We start from the raw sequence: 27,647 nt of genomic DNA on the forward strand, positions 1-27,647 counted from the left end.
GGGGGGGGCACTCATTCGAGAGTGTGATTGGAGAAGAGAAAAAGGAAGATAAAGAGAGGAGGAGGAGGGGGGCATGTCCTGTTGGCTGGCCACTCCTGCCAAAATAGGTGGAGAGGTCCCAAGAACAAGGAAAGAATTATGTTGACCTTCTCCAATGGGAGTTGTACAAACAAAAATCTCCCTAGTGACTCATTTCTAATAATAGCTGCAACATGATTAAAGCTCAGGAAAAAACCCCCAGTATCTTGCCCCCATGCTAGTACCTGTAGTAACACCCATTTCGCATCTGACCTATTGGCTGGTGTGGTCAGCCAGGCCAGCAGCATGATTGAATGAATGAATGAATCTTGATTCATTCATTCATTCATTCTATCGTATTTATTGAGAGCTTACTGTGTGCAGAGCACTGTACTAAGCGCTTGGGAAGTACAAGTTGGCAACATATAGAGACGGTCCCTACCCGACAGCGGGCTCACAGTCTAGAAGGGGGAGACAGAAAACAAAACAAAACATATTAACAAAATAAAATCAACAGAATAGTAAGTATGTACAAGTAAAATAAAGAGTAATAAATCTGTACGAACATATATACAGGTGCTGTGGGGAGGGGAAGGAGGTAGGGCAGAGGGGATGGGGAAGGGAAGGAGGGGGAGAACTGGGGCAATGTCCATCTATGAGCTGGGATTACTGAGGAGAAAGGAGTTTGTCTCCGCTCTCCCATTGATTTCCTTATGACTTAGAAACCGCTTTGCCTCTATTTGACTCCTGTTTCAAACAAAGGCTAATACTGTTACTTATCTGGACATTGTACATGAGGACTGCTAAGTCCTCTGTTCAACAAATCACCATGTATGAAATATATGTTAAATATTAAATTATATCATTGTAACATTGTGATTGACCTGCATGCACAAGAACAAGGCAAAGGAGTATTTCCCTTCCTCCCCCTTTCCATCCCCCCCGCCTTACCTCCTTCCCTTCCCCACAGCATCCGTATATATGTATATATGTTTGTACGTATTTATTATTCTATTTATGTATTTATTTTACTTGTACATATTTATTCTATTTATTTTATTCTGTTAATATGTTTTGTTCTGTTTCCCCCTTCTAGACTGTGAGCCCACTGTTGGGTGAGCCCATCTCTATATGTTGCCGACTTGTACTTCCCAAGCGCTTAGTACAGTGCTCTGCACACAGTAAGCGCTCAATAAATACGATTGAATGAATGAATGAATGAGTAGCTTCTCAGTCCTGCAAAAGTTTCATATGCAAAAGGACGATTTCTGAATCTTGTTAATACTTTAAACCAGCTGCCCCCAACTATTCCAGCATCTACTGACTTTATTCATTTTACCAGGAGCGAATGGACATTCCTGTTAAATATCTGTGTCGGCTGGGAAATGCCTCTTTGTGAAGAACAAATTGCCCTATTTAGACTCAATTTCCCTTATTTTCAATATCCTCCAGTAATGATAATAATTGTGGTATTTGTTAAGCACTTTCTATGTGCTGAGAACTGGGGTGGATACAAGTAAATCAGGTTGGACAAAGTCCCTGTCCCATGTGGGGCTGGGAATCTCAATCCTCATTTTACAAATGAGTTTACTGAGACCCAGAGAATAATACTACTAATAATAATAATGGTATTTGTTAAATGCTTACTATGTGCCAGGCACTGTAGTAAACACTGGGGTGGAAACAAGCAAATTGGACTGGACAGTGTCCTTGTACCTCACAGTCTCACAATCTCAATCCCCATTTTACAGATGAGGGAACTGAAACCCACAGAACAATAATAATAATGATGATGATGATGGCATTTATTAAGCACTTATTATGTGTAAAGCATTGTTCTAAGCACTGAGGATGTTACAAGATGATCAGATTGTCCCATTGGGGGCTCACAGTCTTAATCCCCATTTTACAGATGAGGTAACTGAGGCCCAGAGAAGTGAAGTGACACAAAGTCACACAGCTGACAAGTGGTGGAGCCGGGACTTGAACCCATGACCTCTGACTCCAAAGCCCGTGCTCTTTCCACTGAGCCACGCTGCTTCTCTAGAAGTAAAGTGACTTACCCAGGGTCACACAGGAGACAAGGGGAAGAGTCGGCATTCGAACCCATGACCTTCTGAGTCCCTGGCCTGTTGTCTATCCACTGCACTATGCCGCTTCTCACAGTGAAGTCCCCTAGCACAGAGAGCCAAGGTAACTGAGCCAGAATGGGTGAGTGGTTAAATGCTTACTATGTGCCAGGCACTGTACTAAACACTGGGGTTTAGTTGTGGAACTTTCCAACAGCAGAAGCCAGGGTCCGGGTGGAAGAGACTGTGAGCCTGTTGTTGGGTAGGGACCATCTCTATAGGTTGCCGACTTGTACTTCCCAAGCGCTTAGTACAGTGCTCTGCACACAGTAAGCGCTCAATAAATACAATTGAATGAATGAATGAATAAACCACCTCCTTAAGGTGGAGAGCTGTAGTTACAGAAATAAGACTGTGAGCCTACTGTTGGGTAGGGACTGTCTCTATATGTTGCCAATTTGTACTTCCCAAGTGCTTAGTACAGTGCTCTGCACATAGTAAGCGCTCAATAAATACGATTGATGATGATGAAGAGACCTCTCCAGAAGTAAAGATTGGGATTGGGCCACAGATACTCTATCTACCCCAGCACTTTTTACAATCCTTGACATATAGGAAGCACTTAACAGATACCACAATTATCAGTAAAATTCTCACTGAGTGAGCAGAAGGGAAAGGCAGAAATACTTAACTAGTTTCTAACCCTGCCGAAAGATTTAGGGTACATATGTTCTCATATATACCAGGCTTACTGGTGGAATCTGAAGCCCCAGATGTCACCATTTTCTGTATTTCTGAAACTACGGCTCTCCACCTTAAGAAGGGGGTTCATTCATTCATTCATTCAACTGTATTGAGCGCTTACTGTGTGCAGAGCACTGTACTAAGGGCTTGGGAAGTACAAGTTGGCAACATATAGAGATGGTCCCTACCCAACAACGGGCTCACAGTCTAGAAGGGGGAGACAGACAACAAAACAAAACATGTGGACAGGTGTCAGGTCATCAGAATAAATAAAAATAAAGCTAGATGCACATTATTAACAAAATAAATAGAATAGTAAATATGTACAAGGTCAGGAAAAAGCACAGACACATATACAAAATGCAAACTATAAAAATTCCACCACTAAAGTATCGAACTAGAGAGCAGAAAAGGACCCAAGGAGTCAAAAACTGAAAAATTTTTTAATGGAATTTGTTGAGCACGTACTGTGTCAGGCACCATACTGAGAACTGAGGTAGAGAAAAGCTAAACAGGTTGGACCCAGTCCATGTCACTCATGGGGCTCACAATCTTAATCCCCATTTTCTAGATCAAGTAACTGAGGCTCTGAGAAGTTAAGTGACCTGCCCAAGGTCACACACCGGGCAGGTGGCAGAATTGGAACCCAGATCCTTCTGATTCCAAGGCCCACTCCCTATCCATTAGGCCACGCTGCTTCTCACCACCTTCTTGTGGTGATTTCATCTTGTTGTCACTGAAAAAAACTAGATCCTTTCAGCCTGATGATCTTATATCTATCTCAGTGCTTATTATAGAACTCGACACATAGTAAGCACTTAAATATTATTACTATTATTATTAATATTATTATTCCTAAAGGGACTTCATAGCATACCTGCCTCCTTCTGTGTTCCCCTCAGGCTTCACTGAGACAGATCCTTCAGGGTATCAAAACAGTTTCTACATCAACCTCCCCTTTCTAAAAATAATTTTATTTATTAGAGAAGCAGCATGGCTCAGTGGAAAGACTGGAAAGAGCCCGGGCTTTGGAGTCAGAGGTCATGGGTTCAAATCCCAGCTCCGCCAATTGTCAACTGTGTGACTTTGGGCAAGTCACTCCACTTCTCTGTGCCTCAGTTATCTCATCTGTAAAATGGGGATTAAGACCGTGAGGAACCCCGTGGGACAACCTGATCACCTTGTAACCTCCCCAGCGCTTAGAACAGTGCTTTGAACATAGTAAGTGCTTAATAAATGCCATAATTATTATTACTATTATTATTATTATTATTTTATGACCATCTCCCTGCTAAAACTATAAGCTCCTTGAGGACAGGGATCAAATCTTGTAACTCAAACATACTTTCCCAAGTGTTTAACATAGTGCTCTGCAAACAGTGGGAATATATATATATTGTATATGTATATATGTATGTATATATGTTTGTACGTATTTATTACTCTATTTATTTTATTTGTACATGTTTATTCTATTTATCTTATTTTGTTAATATGTTTTGTTTTGTTCTCTGTCTCCCCCTTCTAGACTGCGAGCCCACTGTTGGGTAGGGACTGTCTCTATATGTTGCCAACTTGTACTTCCCAAGTGCTTAGTACAGTGCTCTGCACACAGTACGCGCTCAATAAATACGATGGAATGAATGAATGAATGAACTCAAAAACAGTGGATGGATTGGCAAGGAATGGGGTCCACTTATTATATCGTACTCTCAAGCACTTAGTAGAGTGTTCTGCACACAGTAAACACTCAGTAAATGCGATTGACTGACTGATTGGATTCCAGAGTCCACAATGTGCATATAGCTGTAATTCTATTTGTTCTGACAATTTTGACACCTGTCTACGTGTTTTGTTTTGTTGTCTGTCTCCCCTTTCTAGACTGTGAGCCCATTGTTGGGTAGGGACCGTCTCTATATGTTGCCGACTTTTACTTCCCAAGCGCTTAGTATAGTGCTGTGCACACAGTAAGCGCTCAATAAATATGATTGATGATGATGATGATAATTAATATGATTGACTGCATGAATGAATGAATGAACGAATAAAATTGGTGACCAGGGAGGGAGGGACTGAAAATCTGCAATTAGAAGAGAGGGGAAGAGAGAAGGGTACCTCTGTGTCCCTGCCCCTAAAATCTCGCATCTTACGCTGCCTACCTGACTTTAATAACTGGAACGCCAAGACTACTTTATTGTGGATTTTTGGCCCTCACAGATGATCTCATCTTCCACTAAATCGAGGAGGCAGAGAGAGAGGGTTCTGAAGATTAGCTCTGCTTCCCTCAAGCAGAACAGTGTAGAAATTGTCCAAAAGAGCAAAGCCCTCAAAATAGTCTGTGATTTAAATGAAGACTGACCTTTCTTTGGGAAACTTGTTAGGACACACCCTCTTTCCACCCCTGAAACATGAAAGGAACTTCTTAATGGCCTTTTGTTACACCACCAGAAGCGGGAAGCCCTAAAGAACTTGGCAGCGTACTGAAAACTCCGGGAGGTTGGCTCACCAGCCCAGGACAGTAATGGCAGGAATGGATTGATTGGGCGCCTCACGCACTTCCTGTGAGTCTTCCAATTTCCTGTGCATGTTGGGTGGGTAATGGATGGTTGCAGGGGCCTTGTCTAACTCTCTCTGTGTCCTTCGGGCCCTGAAACTTCCCCATTACCACTCCCTTTCCTTGCCACTGCTGCTTAGCTGGGAAGGAGCAGTGATGGGGGGAAGAGTGTTGGGAGGGCAAGCCTACACCCCTCCGTCAACTCCTTCCCCCTCTTTCACGCCCCTCTTATAATAATAATAATGGCATTTATTAAGCACTTACTATGTGCAAAGCACTGTTCTAAGCGCTGGGGAAGTTACAAGGTGATCAGGTTGTCCCACGGGGGCTCACAGTCTTAATCCCCATTTTACAGACGAGGTAACTGAGGCCCAGAGAAGTTAAGTGACTTGCCCAAAGTCACACAGCTGACAATTGGCAGAGCTGGGATTTGAACCCATGACCTCTGACTTCAAAGCCTGTGCCCTTTACCACTGAGCCATGCTGCTTCTCTTCTTCTCTCCTTCCAGGAAACCAGCAGCAAGTTGCTGCATGGAGATTATGCCTGGGGCTCAGCACTGCTACACTGCTACACTGAAGCTTTATTGTGAACAATCCATCCCCAGGCATCTTCTTCCGGTAAATTTCCCCCTTTTCCACTTGTCAGGGCCAAGAAAGGAGGGCCTATGCCAGGAATTCATTCACTCGTCTTCAGTCGTATTTAGTGAGCTCACTTCTGTGTGCAAAGCATTGTACTAAGTGTTTGGGAGAGTTCAATACAGCAGTATAACAGACACATTCCCTGCCCACAACGAGCTTGTAGTCTAGAGGATGTGAAGTGGAGAGGCTTGCCGGGTATCCAGGACAGACAAATAAGTCCCAAAAGCCCTTTGTTAACTTAGCAGACTTTTAATCCTATGTGCCCAGAAAATTGTCTCAATCTGTCACTTAATAATCATTATAATAACAATAATAATAGTACTTGTTCAGGGCTTACTATGTGCCAATCACTGTTCCAAGTACTAGCGAAAGATGCAAGTTAATTGGCTTGGGACACAATCCCTGTCTTTGACTCCCATTATCCATTACACCATGCTGCTTCTCTTTGCTTGGCACAAAGTAAGCACTAAACAAGTACCACAGTTATCGTTATCCCTGCCTCCTTGTGTCTACCCACTCTAGTCCTTACTTCACTTTGCTGCCAGGAAGATTTTTCTAAAAAAACGTTCAATCCATGTCTCCTCGCTCCTCAAGAAACTCCTCCAGTGGTTGTCCGTCCACCTCCACATCAAACGGGAACTCCTTACCATCAGCTTTAAAGCACTCAATCAGCTAGTCTCCTCCTAACTTACTTAGCCCACAAGCTTTGCTCCTCCAATGCCAACCTACTCTCTGAACTTTGATAATAATAATAATAATAATGGCATTTATTAAGTGCTTACTATGTGCAAAGCACTGTTCTAAGTGCTGGATCTCATCTATCTTGCTACTCACTCCTTGCCCATATCCTGCCTCTGGTCTGGAACTCACTCCCCCTTTAGATCTGACGGGCCATCTCTCTACCCACCTTCAAAGCCTTACTAAAATCACATCTCCTCCAAAAGACTTTCCCCAACTAAGTCCTCATTTCCCCTACTCCCTTCTGAGTTACTCCACAGCATTTAATAATAATAATAATAATAATAATAATAACATTTATTAAGCACTTACTATATGCAAAGCACTGTTCTAAGCACTGGGGAGGTTACAAGGTGATCAGGTTGTCCCTCAGGGGGGCTCACAGTCTTAATCCCCATTTTGCAGATGAGGGAACTGAGGCCCAGAGAAGTGAAGTGACTTGCCCAAAATCACACAGCTGACAATTGGCAGAGCTGGGGTTTGAACCCACAATCTCTGACTCCAAAGCCCGGGCTCTTTCCACTGAGCCACGCTTTATGTGCATATTCATAATTAACTTTAATGTCTGTCTCCCCCTCGAAGCCTTAAGATCCTTGTGGGCAGAGAACATGCCTACCAACTCTGTTACATTGTACTTTCCCCAGCACTTAGTACAGTACTCTGTACACAGAGAGTACTCAATGATTACGACTGATTGATTGAGGATGATAAATCCCTTCAGCAATATCCAGCATTAGCTGGATAGGCATTTTTGAGTTTTATCATCCAAATGCACTCTGGTAATAATTCAATTTAATAGTTAGTAACAGTGAGAGTCCACGTTCATTCATTCAATCGTATTTATTGAGCACTTCCTGTGTGCAAAGCACTGTACTAAGTGCATTTTATAAAGAAGTTGAGGCAGATATCTACTTCTGTATTCTCCAGAAGGCTTCTCTACTAAACTCCTGCTTTTCAGTTCCTATTCTTTGCAGTTTTACTTTAGGACAACTGTAAGTCAAACAGTGATTTCTGCTTTTGCATTGCCCAAGTAAATTTCCTAATTCAGAATCGATATCATTTATTGATCACCTATTGAGTGCTAAGCATTGTACTAAGCCCTTGAATAGTAAGCATTTCTAGACTCTGAGCCCGCTGTTGGGTAGGGACCGTCTCTATATGTTGCCAACTTGTACTTTCCAAGTGCTTAGCACAGTGCTCTGCACACAGTAAGTGCTCAATAAATACGATTGAATGAATGAATGAAGAATATTTCATTCCTGGATGAAGCTTAAACTTTAATAGGGGAAACAGAAAGTATTTATGAATAACTAAAGCAGAAGGAGAGAACAGAGATTTAGTAGGAAGTAATACAGATATGTCAGGATGAGATAGATAAATAAATGTCACTTTTGTGACATTTGAAATAAACTGTGAAATTGCGACATTGTGAAATAAATGGCACTTATTGAACATTCAAACATAGGTAGACACTTAAATGTAGGTGCATGTTGAGGCAAGGGATTAAATGTCTAAGTTTTAGGAGTGGGTGTTGGGTTGCCATAAAAGAAACAGATTCCTTTACAACAAACAGATTCCTTCTGAAAATGAAACCTCTGACCAGCTCTGAAATCGTTGCTGGATTTCCACTGAAGGACTATTTCAGTTTCCTTCAAGTTCAAAGAAGACCCCACTTGAAGGAAAATGGAAACACCCATCAGAGTACTGGAAAACATAATCTTAATGGAAGTTCTTTTCTGAAAAATAAAACTTTCTGCTAAATCTTGTCCCCTCTGAGTGAAGCTCCTGCTCAGGAGAGAAACCTGAGCTTTTTATTTGGTATCTAGATTTGTTTTTTTGAAAGTTCTAAAACATTTGACTTTTAGCCAGAAGCTAAAACTGAAACTCAGGCTAATAGAAGATCTAAATGTCTGTGATGTTTGTGCCAAGACAATCAGACAAGGTTGGGACCCTGGGTTTCTACTCTAAAAGGATTGGCATGAGGATCCTCTAAACTATAAGCTCCTTGTGGACAGGGAACGTGTCCACCAATTTTGTTGTATTATACTCTCACCCACTAGACTGAAAGCTCCTTGTGTCTGTTTATTGTTATAATGTACTCTCCCAAGTACTCAGTGGAGCACTAAAATACTGTTCATTCATTCATTCAATCGTATTTATTGAGCGCTTACTGTGTGCAGAGCACTGTACTAAGCGCTTGGGAAGTACAAGTTAGCAACATATAGAGACAGTCCCTACCCAACAGTGGGCTCACAGTCTAAAAGGGGGAGACAAAGAACAAAACCAAGCATACTAACAAAATTAAATAAATAGATAGATATGTACAGGTAAAATAAATAAATAAATAAATAAATAGAGTAATAAATATGTACAAACATATATACATATATACAGGTGCTGTGGGGAAGGGAAGGAGGTGAGATGGGGGGATGGAGAGGGGGACGAGGACAGAGAACAAAACAAAACATATTAACAAAATAAAATAAATAGAATATGTACAAGTAAAATAGAGTAATAAATACATGTAAACATATATACATATGTACAGGTAGTACATATATACAGCTTAGTACAGTGCTCTGCACACAGTAAGAGCTCAATAAATACGATTAAATGAATGAATGAATGAATGACGAATATTTCATTCCTGGAAGAAGCTTAAACTTCCAGTTATTATTTATTTTATTATTTATCCAGTTATCTTCCAGTTATTATTATTACTATCATTAATAAATACAATTGATTAATTGATCTTCCTTGCCTGCTGTTCTTGGGTGGCTTTGTTCCTAAGTGCCTTCCCCAGGACATGCAGAGATCCCAGAGTCCTGGATTATTTGTGGGAGGACTCTCCCAATTTGTATGTTCTCAAAGACTTCTGCCCTCTTGGTCTAACCATGACATAACAGCCCGGTCCGGGAGCCCCTCTAATCCCCGCTTTCAGGAGACCTGCTGGCAGAGTAGTGGGGCATTGCGACATTAAACTCCAACCCACCCCAGATCTAGGGAATGGTTGTGCTTCCAGATGATATTCAGCTTCTTGAGCGGTTCCTCCACCTGACTAGCTTCTCTAAAAGTCATCATTTGAGTAATGAGTGGAAAAGCAAGATCCCCGTTGGGAGCAAAAGTGGTTCAGTCAGCTCAAGTCAAATTGGGAGATGACAGCTTCCACTCTGCCTTCTGTTCCTTCTCTGAGGCAGGGAAACCCCCTCAGTGGCAGTGAGAAAGTGGATTGTTGGGGTCCCTTCTGTCTATACTGTCCACTTGCTGGGCTGGGCTACTAGGACCACCTGTCGTAAGCCATTTGTTTTGTGTGAATTTCCTTTTGGGGACTAGTAAACCTGCCTAAGACTTTCATTCATTCATCCAATTGTATTTATTGAGCCCTTACTGTGTGCAGAGCACTGTATTAAGTGCTTGGGAGAGTACAATATAACAATAAACAGACACATTCCCTGCCCACAATAAACTTACAATCTAGGGGGGCAAGACAGACATTAGTAGAAATAAATAAGTTACAGATATAAGTGCTGTGGGGCTGGGAGGGGGGCGATGAATGAAGGGAGCAAGTCAGGGCAGCCAGAAGGGAGAGGAAGAAGAGAAAAGGAGGGTTTAGTCGTCTCCTCTTAGATGAGATGTGCCTTCAATAAGGCTTTGAAGATACAGAGAGAGTAATTGTCTATTAGGACTATTCATTCATTCATTCATTCAATTGTATTTATTGATCACTTACTGTGTGCAGAGCACTGTACTAAGCGCTTGGGAAGTACAGGTTGGCAACATATAGAGACGGTCCCTACCCAACAGCGGGCTCACAGTCTAGAAAGGGGGAGACAGACAACAAAACAAAACATGTGGACAGGTGTCAAGAGGACTACTAAGACATAGTCCTAGCAACACATCCTAAGAAGTGGATGGGATCACACAGGACTATTACATATGTTTGAAGGCGTGATCCGGCTCCAACTTTTGAGGAAGTAACCTCAGCAATAAAAACTCTGAAGAAGCATCCATACCTAAGAAGTGAATCCTCAGACATCTGCCCAAGCTTTGCGTCAGCATAAGGCATCCTAAAGGAATGCCAGAAGACCTCAAAGTGGCCACCACAATCACCATCTTCCAGAAGAAAAAAGGGAGAGCTGACTGTGGAAAGTACTAGAGAATTTCCCTATTCTCCATTACAGGCAAGATCTGATCCAGAATCCTTTTTAATAGACTACTGAAGAATATAGTCAACTTTGCACGAACTAAATAACAATTGCTGGACTCCTCTTCAAAGCCTTACTGACAGCACCTCTCCTCCAAGAGAACTTCCCTGACTAAGCCCTCCTTTCTTCTTCTCCCACTCCCTTTCATTCACTCAATCGTATTTATTGAGCACTTACTGTGTGCAGAGCATTGTAGTAAGCACTTGGGAAGTACAAGTCGGCAACATATAGAGACGGTCCCTACCCAACAGTGGGCTCACAGTCTAGAAGGGGGAGACAGACAACAAAACAAAACATGTGGACAGGTGTCAAGAGGACTACTAAGACATAGTCCTAGCAACACATCCTAAGAAGTGGATGGGATCACACAGGACTATTACATATGTTTGAAGGCATGATCCGGCTCCAACTTTTGAGGAAGTAACCTCAGCAATAAAAACTCTGAAGAAGCATCCATACCTAAGAAGTGAATCCTCAGACATCTGCCCAAGCTTTGCGTCAGCATAAGGCATCCTAAAGGAATGCCAGAAGACCTCAAAGTGGCCACCACAATCACCATCTTCCAGAAGAAAAAAGGGAGAGCTGACTGTGGAAAGTACTAGAGAATTTCCCTATTCTCCATTACAGGCAAGATCTGATCCAGAATCCTTTTTAATAGACTACTGAAGAATATAGTCAACTTTGCACGAACTAAATAACAATTGCTGGACTCCTCTTCAAAGCCTTACTGACAGCACCTCTCCTCCAAGAGAACTTCCCTGACTAAGCCCTCCTTTCTTCTTCTCCCACTCCCTTTCATTCACTCAATCGTATTTATTGAGCACTTACTGTGTGCAGAGCATTGTAGTAAGCACTTGGGAAGTACAAGTCGGCAACATATAGAGACGGTCCCTACCCAACAGTGGGCTCACAGTCTAGAAGGGGGAGACAGACAACAAAACAAAACATGTAGACAGGTGTCAAAATTGTCAGAACAAATAGAATAAAAGCAATATGCACATCATTAACAAAATAAATAGAATAGTAATTATGTACAAGAAAAATAAATAGAGTAATAAATCTGTATAAATATATACAAGTGCTGTGGGGAGGGGAAGGAGGTAGGGCGGGGCATCACCCTGGCTCAGTGGAAACCCGGGCTTTGGAGTCAGACGTCATGGGTTCAAACCCCGACTCTGCCAATTGTCAGCTGTGTGACTTTGGGCAAATCACTTAACTTCTCTGGGCCTCAGTTACCTCATCTGTAAAATGGGGATGAAGACTGTGAGCCCCCCATGGGACAACCTGATCACCTTGTAACCTTCCCAGTGCTTAGAACAGTGCTTTGCACATAGTAAGCACTTAATAAATGCCATCATCGTTATTATGATGATGACGATTATTATCATTATTATTATTCATCCCCTCTCCCAGTCCCGCAGCACTTATGTACATATCTATAATTTATGTATGTATATTATTGTCTGATTCCCCCTCTAGACTGTAAGCTTGTCCTGAGCAGGGTATGTGTCTGTTTATTGTTATACTGCATTCTCCCAAGCTTTACACATCGTAGGCACTCAATAAATACTATTGAATGAATGAATGAAGACCAAAAATGCAACACAGCAGATGTGGTCTTAATAACATGACAGACACCAGATTTAGAGAAGCAGTGTGGATTAGTGGAAAGAGCAAGGGCTTGGGAATCAGAGGACGTGGGTTCTAATATAATAATAATGGCATTTAGTAAGCACTTACTATGTGCAAAGCACTGTTCTAAGCGCTGGATCTAAGCGCTTATCCTGGTTCCTCCACTTGTCTGCTGTGTGACCTTAGGCAAACCATTTAACTTCTCTGTGCCTCAGTTCCCTCATCTGTAAAATGAGGATTAAGACTGTGAGCCCCACGTGGGACAACCTGATTACCTTGTATCTACTCCAGTGCTTAGAACAGTGCTTGGCACATAGTAGGTGCTTAACAAATACCATTATTATTATTATTAGTGTACAGAGCAACACCAAGACCCCATTAGCATTCACTGACCTTAAAAAAGCTTTTGATGGCATTGGTTAAGCAAATTGGGTTGACCTGAGAAATTATCAAGACTCTCCATCACCTTATTTATAGTATTATGTGCCAGGCACTGTACTAAGCTCTGGGGTAGATACAAACTAGTCGACTGGACACTGTCCATGTCCTACATGAGATTTCCAGTCTTAATTCCCATTTTCCAGAAGAGGGAACTGAGACACAGAGAAGTTAATTGACTTGCCCAAGGTGTCAGCAGACAAGTGGCAGAGCTGAGATTAGAAGCCGGGTCCTCTGGCTTCTCCCAGGCCTGTGGTCTTTCCACTAGGCCACACTTCTTCCCAACTTTGGAATGAAGCAGGGTTGTCTGGTTAGCCCAATACTGTTGTCACCAGGCTCGAGGTCGGAGGGAAAGATCTGTTGGGTAGGGACCGTCTCTATATGTTGCCAACTTGTACTTCCCAAGCACTTAGTACAGTGCTCTGCACACAGAAAGCACTCAATAAATACGATTGAATGAATGAATGAATGAATCTGGAACCTGAAGTCAAAATGCACTTCAGATCCACCAGGAAATTACTCCAGCTTCAAGCATTCTCAAAAGTGTTTGAGGTGGTGGGTCAAACACTGAGATAAGCATTGACTATTCTCTAGAGAAGCAGCGTGGCTCGGTGGAAAGAGCCTGGGCTCTGGAGTCAGAGGTCATGGGTTCAAATCCTGGCTCCACCACTTGTCAGCTGTGTGACTTGGGTAAGGACCATCTCTATATGTTGCCAACTTGTACTTCCCAAGTGCTTAGTACAGTGCTCTGCACACAGTAAGCGCTCAATAAATACGATTAAATGAATGAATGAATGAAGTCACTTAACTTCTCTGTGCCTCAGTTGCCTCATCTGTAAAAATGGGGATTAAGTCTGTGAGCCCCACATGGGACAACTTGATTACCTTGTATCTACCCCAGCACTTAGAACAGTGCTTTGCACATAGTAAGTGCTTAACAAATGCCATTATTATTATTATTATTAGAGATGAAACACAAGAAGACAAACTAATGATTGTAATTCCCATTCCAGATCCATCTCAGCATTACGGTTGGATGATGGTCTTGTCTTATGTCGTCATATCGTCTCCGACCCATGGCGACGCCACGGACCCATCTGTCCCTGAATGCCCCACCACTATCAGCAATTGCTCTGGTAGTGTATCCATAGAGTTTTCTTGGTAAAAATACGGAAGCGGTTTACCATTGCCTCCTTTCGCACAGTAAACTTGATTCTCCGCCCTCGACTCTCTCCCGTAACACTGTTGCCCAGCACAGGTGAGTTTTCACTTATAGAAAATTGCCTTCCACTCGCTAGCCACTGTCCAAGCTAGGAATGGAATGGACAGGCCTCTGCTCGACTCCCCCTCCCATTGTCCCATCCCCACAGCACCTGTATATGTGTTTGTACATATTTATTACTCTATTTATTTTACTTGTACATATTTACTATTCTATTTATTTTATTTTGTTAATATGTTTTGCTTTGTTCTCTGTCTCCCCCTTCTAGACTTTGAGCTCGCTGTTGGGTAGGGACCGTCTCTATATGTTGCCAACTTGTACTTCCCAAATAATTAGTACAGTGCTCTGCACACAGCAAGTGCTCAATAAATACGACTGAATGAATTGTCGAGACGGGAAGAGTCCTGGAAACTCTCCAGGTGCGACCCTGAGAGGGGAAAGATGGACAATAGACCTGAAGAAAACTGAATGGATGTACCAGCCTACATATTAAAAACCCAGTAATCACCAAAGGTTTTCATCAGCAGCCCAGAATTTAAAACAGTCATCACATTCTGCTCCCAGGGCAGTACAGCATCTAACAGTGCACAAATGGATGAAGGGTTAGAAAATAAGCAGCATGGCTCAGTGGAAAGAGCACGGACTTTGGAGTCAGAGCTCATGGGTTCGAATACCGACTCCGCCACATCTGCTGTGTGGCCTTGAGCAAGTCACTTAACTTCTCTGAGCCTCAGTTACCTCATCCCCTTTCTAGACTGTGAGTCTGTTGTTGGGTAGGGACTGTCTCTATAAGTTGCCAACTTGTACTTCCCAAGCACTGATTGATTGATTGATTGATTGATTGATTGATTAGAGGAGCAGGATTTCTGTTGCCTCATGGTTCAGAGTCCACAGTCACCAGGGCAGTTCCAGGGAGTGCCCCAGAAACAACCTCCAGGTCTTCCTGAGGTTTTGTGGAGGCGGCTCCAGGCTGTGGCTGCTTTTCTCTATCCAGCTGGGGTGGTGGGAGGCAGGTCAGGATGGAGGTTCCTCAGTATTGTGGAGGAGAGCCACTGTACTAAGCGCTTGGGAAGTGCAAGTTGGCAACATATAGAGACGGTCCCTACCCAACAACAGCCTCACAGTATAGAAGGGGGAGACAGACAACAAAACAAAACATGTGGACAGGTGTCAAGTCATCAGAATAAATAGAAATAAAGCTAGATGCACATCATTAACAAAATAAAAGAATAGTAAATATGTACAAGTAGAATAGAGTAATAAATCTGTACAAACATATATACAGGCGCTGTGGGGAGGGGAAGGAAGTAGGGCGGGGGGGATGGAGAGGAGGAGAGGAAAAAGGAGGTTCAGTATGGAAAGGCCTCCTGGAGAAGGTGAGCTCTCAGTAGGGCTTTGAAGGGAGAAAGAGAGCTAGTTTGGTGGATGTGAGGAAGGAGGGCATTCCAGGCCAGGGAGAGGATGTGGGCCAGGGGTCGACTGTGGGACAGGCAAGAATGAGGTACAGTGAGGAGGTTAGCGGCAGAGGAGCGGAGGGTGTGGGCTGGGCTGGAGAAGTACAGAAGGGAGATGACAAATCCTTACGCGTAAACAATGATGGAGGGTACATCCTTACGCGCTGGTCTTTTCAGCTAAGCTCACACACACTGCTGGAGCTGTCTATCACTGATGTCACAATCAAAACCAAAGACTGTTTTTCATCTATACACCTGTTTAAGGAATGCTTAGGGGTATCAGTACATTTCTGCCCCATAATGCTTCTGTATCTTGTGAATGACCACCCTACCCAAAATGAGCCAGCCCACCAGGACTATTCCACTGCATCAGATGGCAGAATGGCTGGAGGGTCTGGAGAATGGTTGGCTGAAGTTGGGAATCTGCAGGCAGAGCAGGCCGGATGAAAGCCCATTTCTAATCCTGGACCGTAGTTCCTGCCGAATGCACCCTCGGAATCCTCAAAGGCTGGCAGTCCAACTTGGAATGCAGCGAGCTGGGATGGAGAAAAAATACTGCTGCCTCTTCAGCTAGCAAGAGACCGGTATTTTGGGCCACTATACACATAGGTTGTTTTGCTTGCGATAAACTCATGATGTCCTTTTCTAGGAGTGGTGGTGATGGATGAGGTGGTGGCAATTTAAAGAAGTGTTGTTCTGATCTTGAAGGCTGAGAAGCAGCATGGCTTAGTGGAAAGAACATAGGGCCCGGGAGTAAGAGGACCTGCATTCTAGTCCCAGCTCCGCTACTTCTCTGCTGTGTGTCCTTGAGCAAGTCATTTCACTTCTCTGGCCCTCAGTTTCCTCATTTGTAAAATGGTGATTAAGACTGTGAGCCCCATGCGGGACACAGATTGTGTCCAGGCCATTTAGCCTGTATTTCCCCAAAGGCTTAGTAAAGTGCCTGGCACATAGTTAGCGCTCAACAAATACCACTAAACCCCTCCTCCCCAAAACACCAAGAGACCTGAAGAATCCAATTCCTTGACTTGGGGAGAACCTTGCCTAGTTTGGGCAAGGTTTCAGCCTTTAGAACAGTGCTTTGCACATAGTAAGCGCTTAATAAATGTCATTATTATTATTATTATTATTATTATTATTTGGGATTCAGTACCCATCCACAGGTAAACCCTCAATCAATGGTATTTACTGAGCACTTATGGTGTGCACAGTACTACGTGCTTCAGAAATATAAGAGTTGGCAGGCACAATCCCTACCCACAAGAATCTTACAGTCTAATATCTACCGTATGTCTACTGAGTGCAAAGAGCTGCAATAAAAACTTCTGATAGTACAACAGAAGCAAATACAGTTTCCCTGCCAACAAAGAGCTTACACGTACCATTGACAGAGCATGACATAACTGATTACTATCCATGTATTTAGTACTCCTTCAGTTTCCCAGAGAAAGCGCTCAGATAACTGCTTTTCAGTGAAGTGCAAAGCCTTTGGAATGATGTGACTAAATGATGAATGCATAAATGACTTTGGAGTGTTAGGAACGCCCAATTTTTTCCAATGATAGTGTTCAAAGGTTGTGCAAGTGTGTTCAGACTCAAGCAAGCGTATCTCATAATAGGATAATCGATCTTCTATAAGGATGCCAAGGTTAGAAGGTCATTTTTCTCCCTGTATAAACTGTATGCAGTGACCACTGATGTTAATGGAATTTACAAGCACCTTTGCTCAGGTATGGCTAGGCATCTATGACCAATGTTTAATCCAATCTAGCAAGATATTACTGTTGAGTAAATATAACTCAGCTGTGAAACATTTTAATCTGGTTTTGTTAGTTCTTGGTGAGTTTAGGTTCTACTAGACTGCAGTGGAAACGTATATGGGACTTAGGGAAGCAGTGTGGCTTAGTAAAAAGAGAATGGGCTTGGGAGTCATAGGCCCTGGGTTCTAATCCTGGCTTCACCACTTAACTGTGTGCGATCTTGGGCAACCCACTTACTTTCTCTGTGCCTCAGTTCTCTCATCTGCAAAATGGGGATTCAATATTCATTCTCCTTCTTACTTACTCTGTGAGCCCCTTGTAGGACTTGATTATCCTGTATCTACCCCAGAACAGTATTTGGCATATAATAAGTGCTAAACAAATACTATTATCATCCTTGATATTATTATTATTACACCATAGTAACCACAAGAAAAAGGGTTTGTGGTTTTTCCTATTAGGTTGGAAGAGTGTGGTATAGTTTAATTTAATTTTGTTTGCTTGTGATCAAGTTGTATGTTTACTAGGCCTCTCTAATTTCCTACTACAAACCAAACTGGACACTTCACTTCTCTAATGCTTATCTATTAACTCTATCTCAATCTCATCTATCTTGCCACCAATCCCATACCCATTCTGTGCCTCTATCTTAGAGCTCCCTTCCCCTTCATAATGCACAGATGATCACTCTCCCCTCCTTCAAAGGCTTATGAAAGTCACATCTCCTCTAAGAGGCCTTCCCCGACTACGCTCTCTTTTTCTCTTCTCCCACCCTCTTCTGCATCCCCTTTGCACTTAGATTTGCATCCTTTATTCACCCCTCCCTCAGTCCCACAGCACTTATGTACATATCCGTAACATTTATTTATATTAATGTCTGTCTCCACATCTAGACTGTTAACTCAGGTGGGCAGGGAATGTTTCTGCCAACTCTGTTGTATTGTGCTCGCCCAAGTGCTTAGTATGCTCTGCCCACAGTAGCGCTCAATAAATACAATTGATTGACTGATGGAGGAACTTATCCTGACTCTCTATTCTACCTCCTGGAACTTCAGGTTGAACTGGAAGAATAGGGATCGTGTTTTGCACCTGGAGAAGGGGAAAGGAGGGTGCAGAAATGTGAAAAGGATCATGATTCAAGGGTTCACTCAATGGGGGACTCCTGCCACTGAAAATTTCCAACTGGCTGCCACGATTTTAGAACTCCTCACCAGCTGTGACCCTGGTAGTAGCAGTAGTAGACTGTAAGCTCATGTGGGCAGGGAATGTGTCTACCTATTCTGTTTTATTGTACTCTACCAAGCGCTGAGTACAGTTCTCCTCATACAGTAAGCACTTAGTAAATATCATTGCTGAATAGTAACAGTATTTATTGAGCATCTACTGGGTGCAGTGCATGGCACTGAGCATTTCAGAAGTACAACACAAGCAAGTGACACATCCTCTGAAGATAAGAAGGTTACACTCCAGTGGAAAAGCTTACATTCTAATAGACCTAAAGGAAAACCATAAGCAAGCCTATGATGCTACTTCTTTTAGCCCCTTATTTGTCTTTTCTTGTGGAAAGGAAACGTGCCTTTTTTCTGGACATCTGCATCCAAAAAATATAGTTTGCTGCTCTATCCATAAATAGGTCCCAATATACATTAATTGAAGACAGGGATCATCATCATCATCAACATCATCAAAGGTATTTATTGGGTGCTAACTATGTGCGGAGCAATGTACTAAGATCTGGGAATTGTGATTCACCTATTCCTCAACGTGTCATTCCCCAGAGCATTTCATGATGTCATACAAGCATATTTTAGGGGGTAAAATTATCAAAACCAGTTCAGTTTGAACTCGATAATACCTCATAGAATTACAATTGAATATTCAGTAGAAAAAGAACCGGCACTGAGAGCGGGTCAAAGACCCAAGGCTGCGGCGGTTTGGTGGGGAGGAAAGTGGAAGCTGACGAGTCGGAGGAAACCAGGGACTTTCAAGTCTTCCTGGAAGATCTCGCTGCTCCTAGCTGAGGGAGGCACGCCCCTACCCTGGAGAGTGGTGAGCAACCCCAGAGCTTCAGGACAAGAATGATTGCAAAAACTCAAGCACCAACCGAGTTCCTGTGTGTGAAATCAGGAAGTAGGAGGTTCCTTTCCATGTCTTTCTCTGACTTCCCCAGCACACAGCCTTGAAGTGACACAATGGGACTTTGTGTGAAGGGTGGAATCCCATGGTTTATGTTTCTGTTGGCAGGGACCGGGGGATTTGTATCCAGCTCAGTGAAGTCATGGAGGTTACGGACAGGAATTCCCTATCACCCCACCAACGGATTCTGACAATCTCCCTCATTCACCGCTTCTCCCCAAAGTACATTCCTTTTAATTGGAGAGGGTACCACTCATCTGGTTAGCTTCGACATCTCAGGAGGGCAGATTTGGCCTGTTCGTGCTTTGCTATTCAGCTCCGGCTCCCTCGAGAGGGTGGGAATGACGCGGGGCAGCATCAGCCCCGGGATGTCTTCCGGTCCCGGTGGGGTGATGACGGGGTTTAATTGGCTCAGCAGTGGCAGCTTCCATTCTTCTCAGCTATGCGTTCTCAGGAGCCCTCATCCGGCCCTCCTCTGAGCCCCTTGTCATTCCCAACTACCCGACCTGCTTCCGACAGCACAGTAACCCACACGTGGCATAACAGGGGCTGGGAATAGGTGGGCAGGGGTGACTCACAACCCACTGCTCTGGTTCTTTCACATCTAGTCCTTTCCCTCAACACTGTTGGCGCACCGTGGAGAGAGAACAGAAGGCAATCCTGACATCTAAAGGCCCCTATTTCTGCCCACATCCACCGGATTCACTCCAAACCCACCCCAGGACAGCAGTGTTCAGTAGTTTCAATGCAAAGCATTATGCATTCATTCAATCGTATTTATTGAGCGCTTACTGTGTGCACAGAACTGTACTAAGTGCTTGGGAGACTACGATACAACAATAAGCAGACACATGCCCTGCCCACAATGAGCTTATAGTCTAGAAGGGGAGGCAGACATTAATATAAATAGTGCATAAATTACAGAAATGTACATAAGGGCTGTGGGGCTGGGGCTGGGAAAAATAAAAGGGGGAAGTCAGGAAGACACGTTAAAGGAGTTGGGGGAAGAGGAAAAGAGGGCTTAGTCTGGGAAGGCCTCTTGGAGGAGATGATAATAATAATAATAATGGTATTTATTAAGTGCTTACTGTGTGCAAAGCACTGTTCTAAGCACTGGGGAGGATACATGGTGATCAGGTTGTCCCACGTGGGGCTCACAGTCTTCATCCTCATTTTACAGATGAGGTAACTGAGGCACAGAGAAGTTAAGTGACTTGCCCAAAGTCACACAGCTGACAATGGGTGGAGCCAGGATTTGAACCCATGACCTCTGACTCCAAAGCCTGGGCTCTTCCCATTGAGCCACTCTGCTTTTCTGCTTCTCTAAGTAAGGCTTTGAAAGTGGGAAGAGTCATAGTCCCTGGCACATGCTTTCTTTCACAGGACCTTAGCCCAAGCAGCTAAACTGGGACAGCAGTGGTGGCAACAGAGGGGGAAGCCATGTCCCAAGCAGGGCACGTGAGGAGCAATCATATGCTTGCTAGGATTTAATGTAGGAGAGGAATCAGAGAGGCACCAGAGATGAATTTCTCAGAATAAGGTGGCAGGAATGTTGTAAACTAGTTGTGGAGGCTTCCAAGGAGTTTCAGATTTGCGCAGGGAACTTTATCTTTGAACAGTCAGTTGCTTGGGGGTGGCGGAAATTCAGTTCTGTAATACGACTTCCTCTTGTTCGGTCAGCCGGTCAGTTCCTTAGTCAATTGTATTCATTCATTCATTCGATCATATTTATTGAGCACTTGCAGCGCGCAAGCATTGTACTGAGCACTTGGGAAAGTACAATAGAATGGTAAACAAACACATTCTCTGTCCACAACGAGCTTGAGGGCTTACTGTGTGTGGAACAACGTACTAAGCACTTGGGAGAGTAAGGCCTGGGTTCTAATCCCCTCTCTGCTATGAGAGTTAAAAAAAATCAGAAATACGCTGGAGGATTTAGAATAAATCACCTAGGAATACTGAGATAAAGTTTTTAGACCTAGCAGCGTGTCTCAGTGGAAAGAGCCTGGGCTTTGGAGTCAGAGGTCATGGGTTCAAATTCCGGCTCCGCCACTTGTCAGCTGTGTGACTTTGGGCAAGTTACTTCACTTCTTTGCGCCTCAGTTCCCTTATCTGTAAAATGGGGATTAAGACTGTGAACCTGATCACCTTGTAACCTCCCCAGCGCTTAGAACAGTGCTTTGCACATAGTATGCGCTTAATAAATGCCATAATTATCATATAACAACGTAACAGACACATTCCCCGCGTGCAATGAGCTTACAGTCTAGGGGCGGGGAGACAGATATTAATATAAATGACTCCTTCCCTCATCACCTCACATTCCATTAACACCCTTATCTCCTCAAACCCCTCTAGTCATTTCCTTTGAACTGATTGTCTTCTAGATGGGAATACAAGAGAGTTACACCCTTTTTATCCCCTTGCCCCTCATCGCCAGCCACCCTGATCACTGCCTCTAGACCTAAGATTGGGAGGGAAGAACCAACCAGGAAGAAGAGGAGGTTGTGAGAGAGTTAGTAAAGCAGATAGGCGTAGGGTCACATGGGGGGAGGGAGATCAAATTAGTCCTTTGTCATCACATCCACTGGCACTGAATTAATCCCCTCCCACCTCAACAGTTCAGCTAAAGAATAGTAAAAAGGCTGAAGGAGGGTGAACAATGGTAAGGCAGAGGGAAGAGCTTTTTAATCAATCAATCAATCAATCAATCGTATTTATTGAGTGCTTACTGTGTGCTGAGCACTGTACTAAGCACTTGGGAAGTACAAGTTGGCAACATATAGAGACAGTCCCTACCCAACAGTGGGCTCACAGTCTAAAAGGGGGAGACAGAGAACAAAACCAAACATACTAACAAAATAAAATAAATAGAATAGATATGTACAAGTAAAATAAATAAATAAATAAATAAATAGAGTAATAAATATGTACAAGCCTATATACATATATACAGGTGCTGTGGGGAAGAGAAGGAGGTAGGATGGGGGGATGGAGAAGCAGCGAGAAGCAGCGTGGCTTAGTGGAAAAAGCCTCGGCTTGGGAGTCAGAGGGCACGGGTTCTAATCCCGGCTCTGCCACTTGTCTGCTGTGTGACTTTGGGCAAGTCACTTGACTTCTCTGTGCCTCAGTTACCTCATCTGTAAAATGGGGATTAAGACTGTGAGCCCCACGTGGGACAACCTGATCACTTTGTCAGTGCTTAGAACACTGCACAGCAAATAGTAAGTGCTTATAATAATAATGATGGCATTTGTTAAGCACTTACTATGTGCAAAGCACTGTTCTAAGCACTGGGGAGGATTGCGTAACAAATGCTATTATTATTATTATTATTATCATCATGACCTAGTGGAGAAAGCACAGGCCTGGGATTCAGATGAACTGGATTCTAATCCCAGCTCTGCCACTTGTCTGCTGGGTGACCTTGGGCAAATCATAACTTCTCTGTATCTCAGTTCCCTCTTTTGTCAAAGGGGGATTCAACTGTACTCCCTCCTACTTTGATTGTGAGCCCAATGTGGGGTAAGAACTGGGTTCAACCAGGTTCAATTGGATTATCTTGTATTTACCTCAGCCCTCAGTATTAATAATATAATAATTATTATATAATTACATATAATTATATATAATATAATAATTATTGTTATTCCAAATTGAAGCCCAAGATCAGATGTGAGAGCTCTGGACTGGAAGTCTGAACAGCTGCTCGGTAGTGAAAGAGGCAGAGCAGTGCTTGAAAGCAAAACCTCCTCCCTCCCTTGTTTTTTTCTAGCTGAGTTGAGGGGTCTCCTGGAACAGTAGACATTTTATTGAGCACCTTGCTCAGGAACAGAGTTCCTGGGACTACGTTTCCATGCTCTTGAACCACAAAAGAGGACAGGCTTCTGAGAAGCAGCATGGCCTAATGGCAAGAGATGGGCTTGGGTGTCAGAGGTCATGAGTTCTAATCCCGGCTCTGCCACTTAATAACTAATAATAATAATTATTGTATTTGTTAAACGCTTACTATGTGTCAGGCACTGTACTGAGTGCTAGGGTGGATACAAGCAAATCTGGTTGGACAGAGTCCCTGTCCCAAGTGAGGCTCACAGTCTCATTCCTGATTTTACAGATGAGGGAACTGAGGCCCTGAGAAGTGAAGTGACTTGCCCAAAATCACACAGCAGACATTTGGCCGAGCCAGGATTGGCCGAACCCACGACCTTTGGATTCCCAGGCCTATGCTCTATCCATTACGCCATGCTGCTATGTCTGCAGTGTGACCTTGGGCAAGTCACTTCACTTCTCTGGACCTCAGTTACCTCAACTATAAAATGGGGATTAAGACTGTGAGCCCCATGTAGAACAGGGACTGTGCCCAACCTGATAACCTCCTATCTACCCCAGTGTTTAGAACAGTGCTTGGCACATAGTAAGCACTTACAAATACCATAATTATTATGATTATCATTATTAAAAGCCCTGGTTCTCCCTGTTCCCTTCTTTTCTCAATGGCACGAAGACTGTACCATCTTTTGTGAGCTGGAAGGCATCCTAAAGCCTCACCAGATGCAAAAATTGGAGAATCATTATGGGAAAGGCTCCAAGAAGGCCGAGGGGAGAGACCAAGGGGTTGGGACCTCAGCAGCTTTGTGAAAGTGAAGTTGGGGGAAGAAGAATGAGGAACAAAGACCAAAGCCTCCTTCCCTTCCTGTCCAATGTAGCTGGGCATAGAGCAAGTTTCCTTTTTACATGGGGTACCCTTATCCTGAGAGTGAATGCACTTTTCCAAGTATTTATGGACTCCCAGTGTGTACTGCAAACCCAAGGCAGGGGAGAAGGTCTCTTTTTGCCCAGTGGAAGCTCAGACAAAAAGCTTCCCCGCCCAGAGGTTTTTCAAGGAAGGGAGAAGCTGGGGCAGAGGGGGAGTTGGCTGCTAGATTGCCATGCGCGTTGTGGGCTTTGAGAGCTGTATTTTGGGGACGATCGCCATGGGGATTTTTGACCTCACTCAAAAACAGCAGACATCAAGACACGCCTGATGTCCCATGGATTATGCTTGTTTTGAGGCCTAGTGTAACAATGGCATTTGTGTCATTTTGTGGAAATATGCTGAGTTCCCTTGGGGGAACCCTTGACCTCATCTCTTGTTCCAACGTCATTGTGTTGCCCTCCTGAGTCCCTGTAAACACAGACGCCCAGTTGGAACTGAGGGACTTGGCAGCCATGGTGGAGAGAGACTGGGTGCTTAAAATAAAAATACTGGACACTAAAGCCTTCCTCCATGTCAGAGGAACCTCCATCCCATCCTGCTTTGCACCACCCTGGCAGGACAGGGAAAAACCACTTTGGGAAGGCTGAGACAACTGCTGCTGTAGAGCTTTGGGTGGGTGTCAAAAGGACCTGGGTTCTAATCCCGACTCCACCACTTGTCTGCTTGTTCAAGTCGCTTAACCTCTCTGGGCTTCAGTAACCTCATTTGTAAAATGGGGATTAAGACTGTGAGCCCCGTGTGGGACAAGGACTGTGTCCAATCTGAATAACTTGTACCTACCCCAGTGCTTAGTACAGGGCCTGGCACATAGTAAGTGCTTCATAAATACTATAAAAAATAAGAAATGATCCCTGGGACTGTGGTTGTGCTGTGAACTCTGAGCCATGAGGAGCCAGAAATTCTGCTCCTCTAGCTACAGCATCCTACTGATTTTTGTTTTTTGTCTCTATGTTGTCTTAGTGTTTTGTTTCATCTCTCCTTGTGTATTTCAATCAATCAATCAATCAATCGTATTTATTGAGCACTTACTGTGTGCAGAGCACTGTACTAAGCGCTTGGGAAGTACAAGTTGGCAACATAGAGGGACAGTCCCTACCAAACAGTGGGTTCACAGTTTAGAAGGGGTAGACAGAGAACAAAACAAAACATATTAACAAAATCAAATAATTAGAATAAATATGTACAAATAAAATAAATAAATAAATAAATATGTACAAACATATATACATATACACAGGTGCTGTGGGGAGGGGGAGGAGGGGGAGAGGTATTTGTTGCCAGTCTCTTCTTCCCCTACTTATTTTCAGACTGCATGACCCTCAAGGGACAGGGACCATTTCTAAACCCTATCTGTGCATTCTTTCCCAGTGGTTAGTACAGTGCTCTGCACATCGTAAGCGCTTATTATTACTACTACTGGTTTTCGATTCATACCAGACGGATGACAGATGACTTGAAAACCAAACTGTCCAATATAAAACCCGATGATTGGTTACCCTAATGATGGTGTAAATCAAGGAAAAAGGAGCCGCATTCTTCAGAAAAGAATCATTAGCCTTCTTTTTTCCAACCACCTTTGCCTGGAAAACTTGGGGAAGTTGGACAAAGCTGATGGTTTTTGCTTTGACAGTGAATGGATGGAGGAATCCTGGCTCATTTGTTTGTGTTGGATCAGCCGGTTGGGAGGGGGTTCCCCAAGAGACTAGAAGTGAGGTAGATAGGCGATCTCAGTCACTTAAAGAAAAATGATTTCCTCTTAAAGAATCGTGAATCCCCCAGCCCTTATGTCTCTCCTCTGGGCTAGGACTGGGGAGTCCAGACAAGGAAAAGGGAAATTGTGGTGCAGAGTAAGGAAACAGAGTGACCCCCCAAGGGGACATTTCATGCATTATTTAAGACACTGGCTGACGTCACCACTCCTGAACTCCAACGGCGAAAATCAAACTCCGGAATACAGTGGCCTGAAGGGCCGCGCTACCTTGTAAGCTCCTTGAGGGTGGGGGTCAGCTTTATTTACTCTACTGTCCTCTCCCAAACGCTTAGTACAGAATAGATCCGATGGGAGATGAGTATGTTTCCCTCTGCCATTTGTAGAGATGGTTCCAGCCCCTAATATAGTACTGAGTCTTGGGAGGAAAGAGTTGCTCACCCTTAGGACATGGACCCCCTATTCACTTCAGCCTTCTCAACCCCTCTCTACCAATTCCACATTGGCCTAAAAATCGGCCAAGATTGTGGGAAGCCTAAAAGTTACCAGGCCCCACCCCTGAATCCCTGACACTGTCGTTAGCCCCACGGGCCATGGGATCAGTGTAGACCAGACCAAAGCTTGATTGTAAGCTCCTTGTGGGCAGGGAATGTGTCTGTTTCATTGCTATATTGTACTCTCCCAAGTGCTTATTACAGTGCTGTGCACAGTAAGTGCTCAATAAATATGACTGTCTGACATTGACAAAGAGGGAAGAGCTTGGCCTGCGATGGGCTTATTCCCTCTCTCTGGTCAGTAGGGACAGGAATCATGTCTACTAATTCTATTGTATTGTACTTTCCAGAAGGCTTAGTACAGGGCTCTGCATCAAGTAAGTGCTCAGTAAATGCCATTAACTAATTGATTGATATATGAGACTGGTGCTTCCTTCCTCTCCCCCTCGTCCCCCTCTCCATCCCCCCATCTCACCTCCCTCCCTTCCCCACAGCACCTGTATATATGTATATATGTTTGTACATATTTTTTTTACTCTATGTATTTATTTATTTAATTTATTTGTACATATCTATTCTATTTATTTTATTTTGTTAGTATGTTTGGTTTTGTTCTCTGCCTCCCCCTTTTAGACTGTGAGCCCACTGTTGGGTAGGGACTGTCTCTATATGTTGCCAATTTGTACTTCCCAAGTGCTTAGTACAGTGCTCTGCACATAGTAAGCACTCAATAAATACGATTGATGATGATGATGATGGTGCTTCATTCCCCACTGTGTATGTGTAACGATTGTCCTTGCTCTGCTTATATATTTGCCACTTCCAGGTCTGCCACTGTTTCTGCAGCTGCTTTTTGGACTCCTGGTGTTCCTTAAATCCCTGCTTGGGAGCTTGTTATGGGCCGGGATACGTGTCTATTAATTCTGATGTATTGTACTCTCCCAAGTGCTTAGTACAGTGCTCCGCACATAGTAAGCGCTCAATAAATAGGATTGATTGATTGCCTGGGGACAGCAACCTCCTTCTTGATTGCTGCCCGCCAGGCTGGTTAGTATTTTACAGTGGTCTCCTTGTAAATAC

At 43.6% G+C, this 27,647-nt stretch overlaps 1 protein-coding gene across 1 annotated transcript in view; it reads right to left on the reverse strand.

The window, feature by feature from the left end:
• Positions 1–27,647, reverse strand: part of ENTPD1 (ectonucleoside triphosphate diphosphohydrolase 1) — an 87,172-nt gene that overhangs the window by 39,973 nt on the left and 19,552 nt on the right. The gene's annotated exons all lie outside the window — the stretch shown is intronic.

Source organism: Tachyglossus aculeatus, chromosome 3 (genome assembly GCF_015852505.1).
Source record: "Tachyglossus aculeatus isolate mTacAcu1 chromosome 3, mTacAcu1.pri, whole genome shotgun sequence".
Taxonomy (NCBI): domain Eukaryota; kingdom Metazoa; phylum Chordata; class Mammalia; order Monotremata; family Tachyglossidae; genus Tachyglossus; species Tachyglossus aculeatus.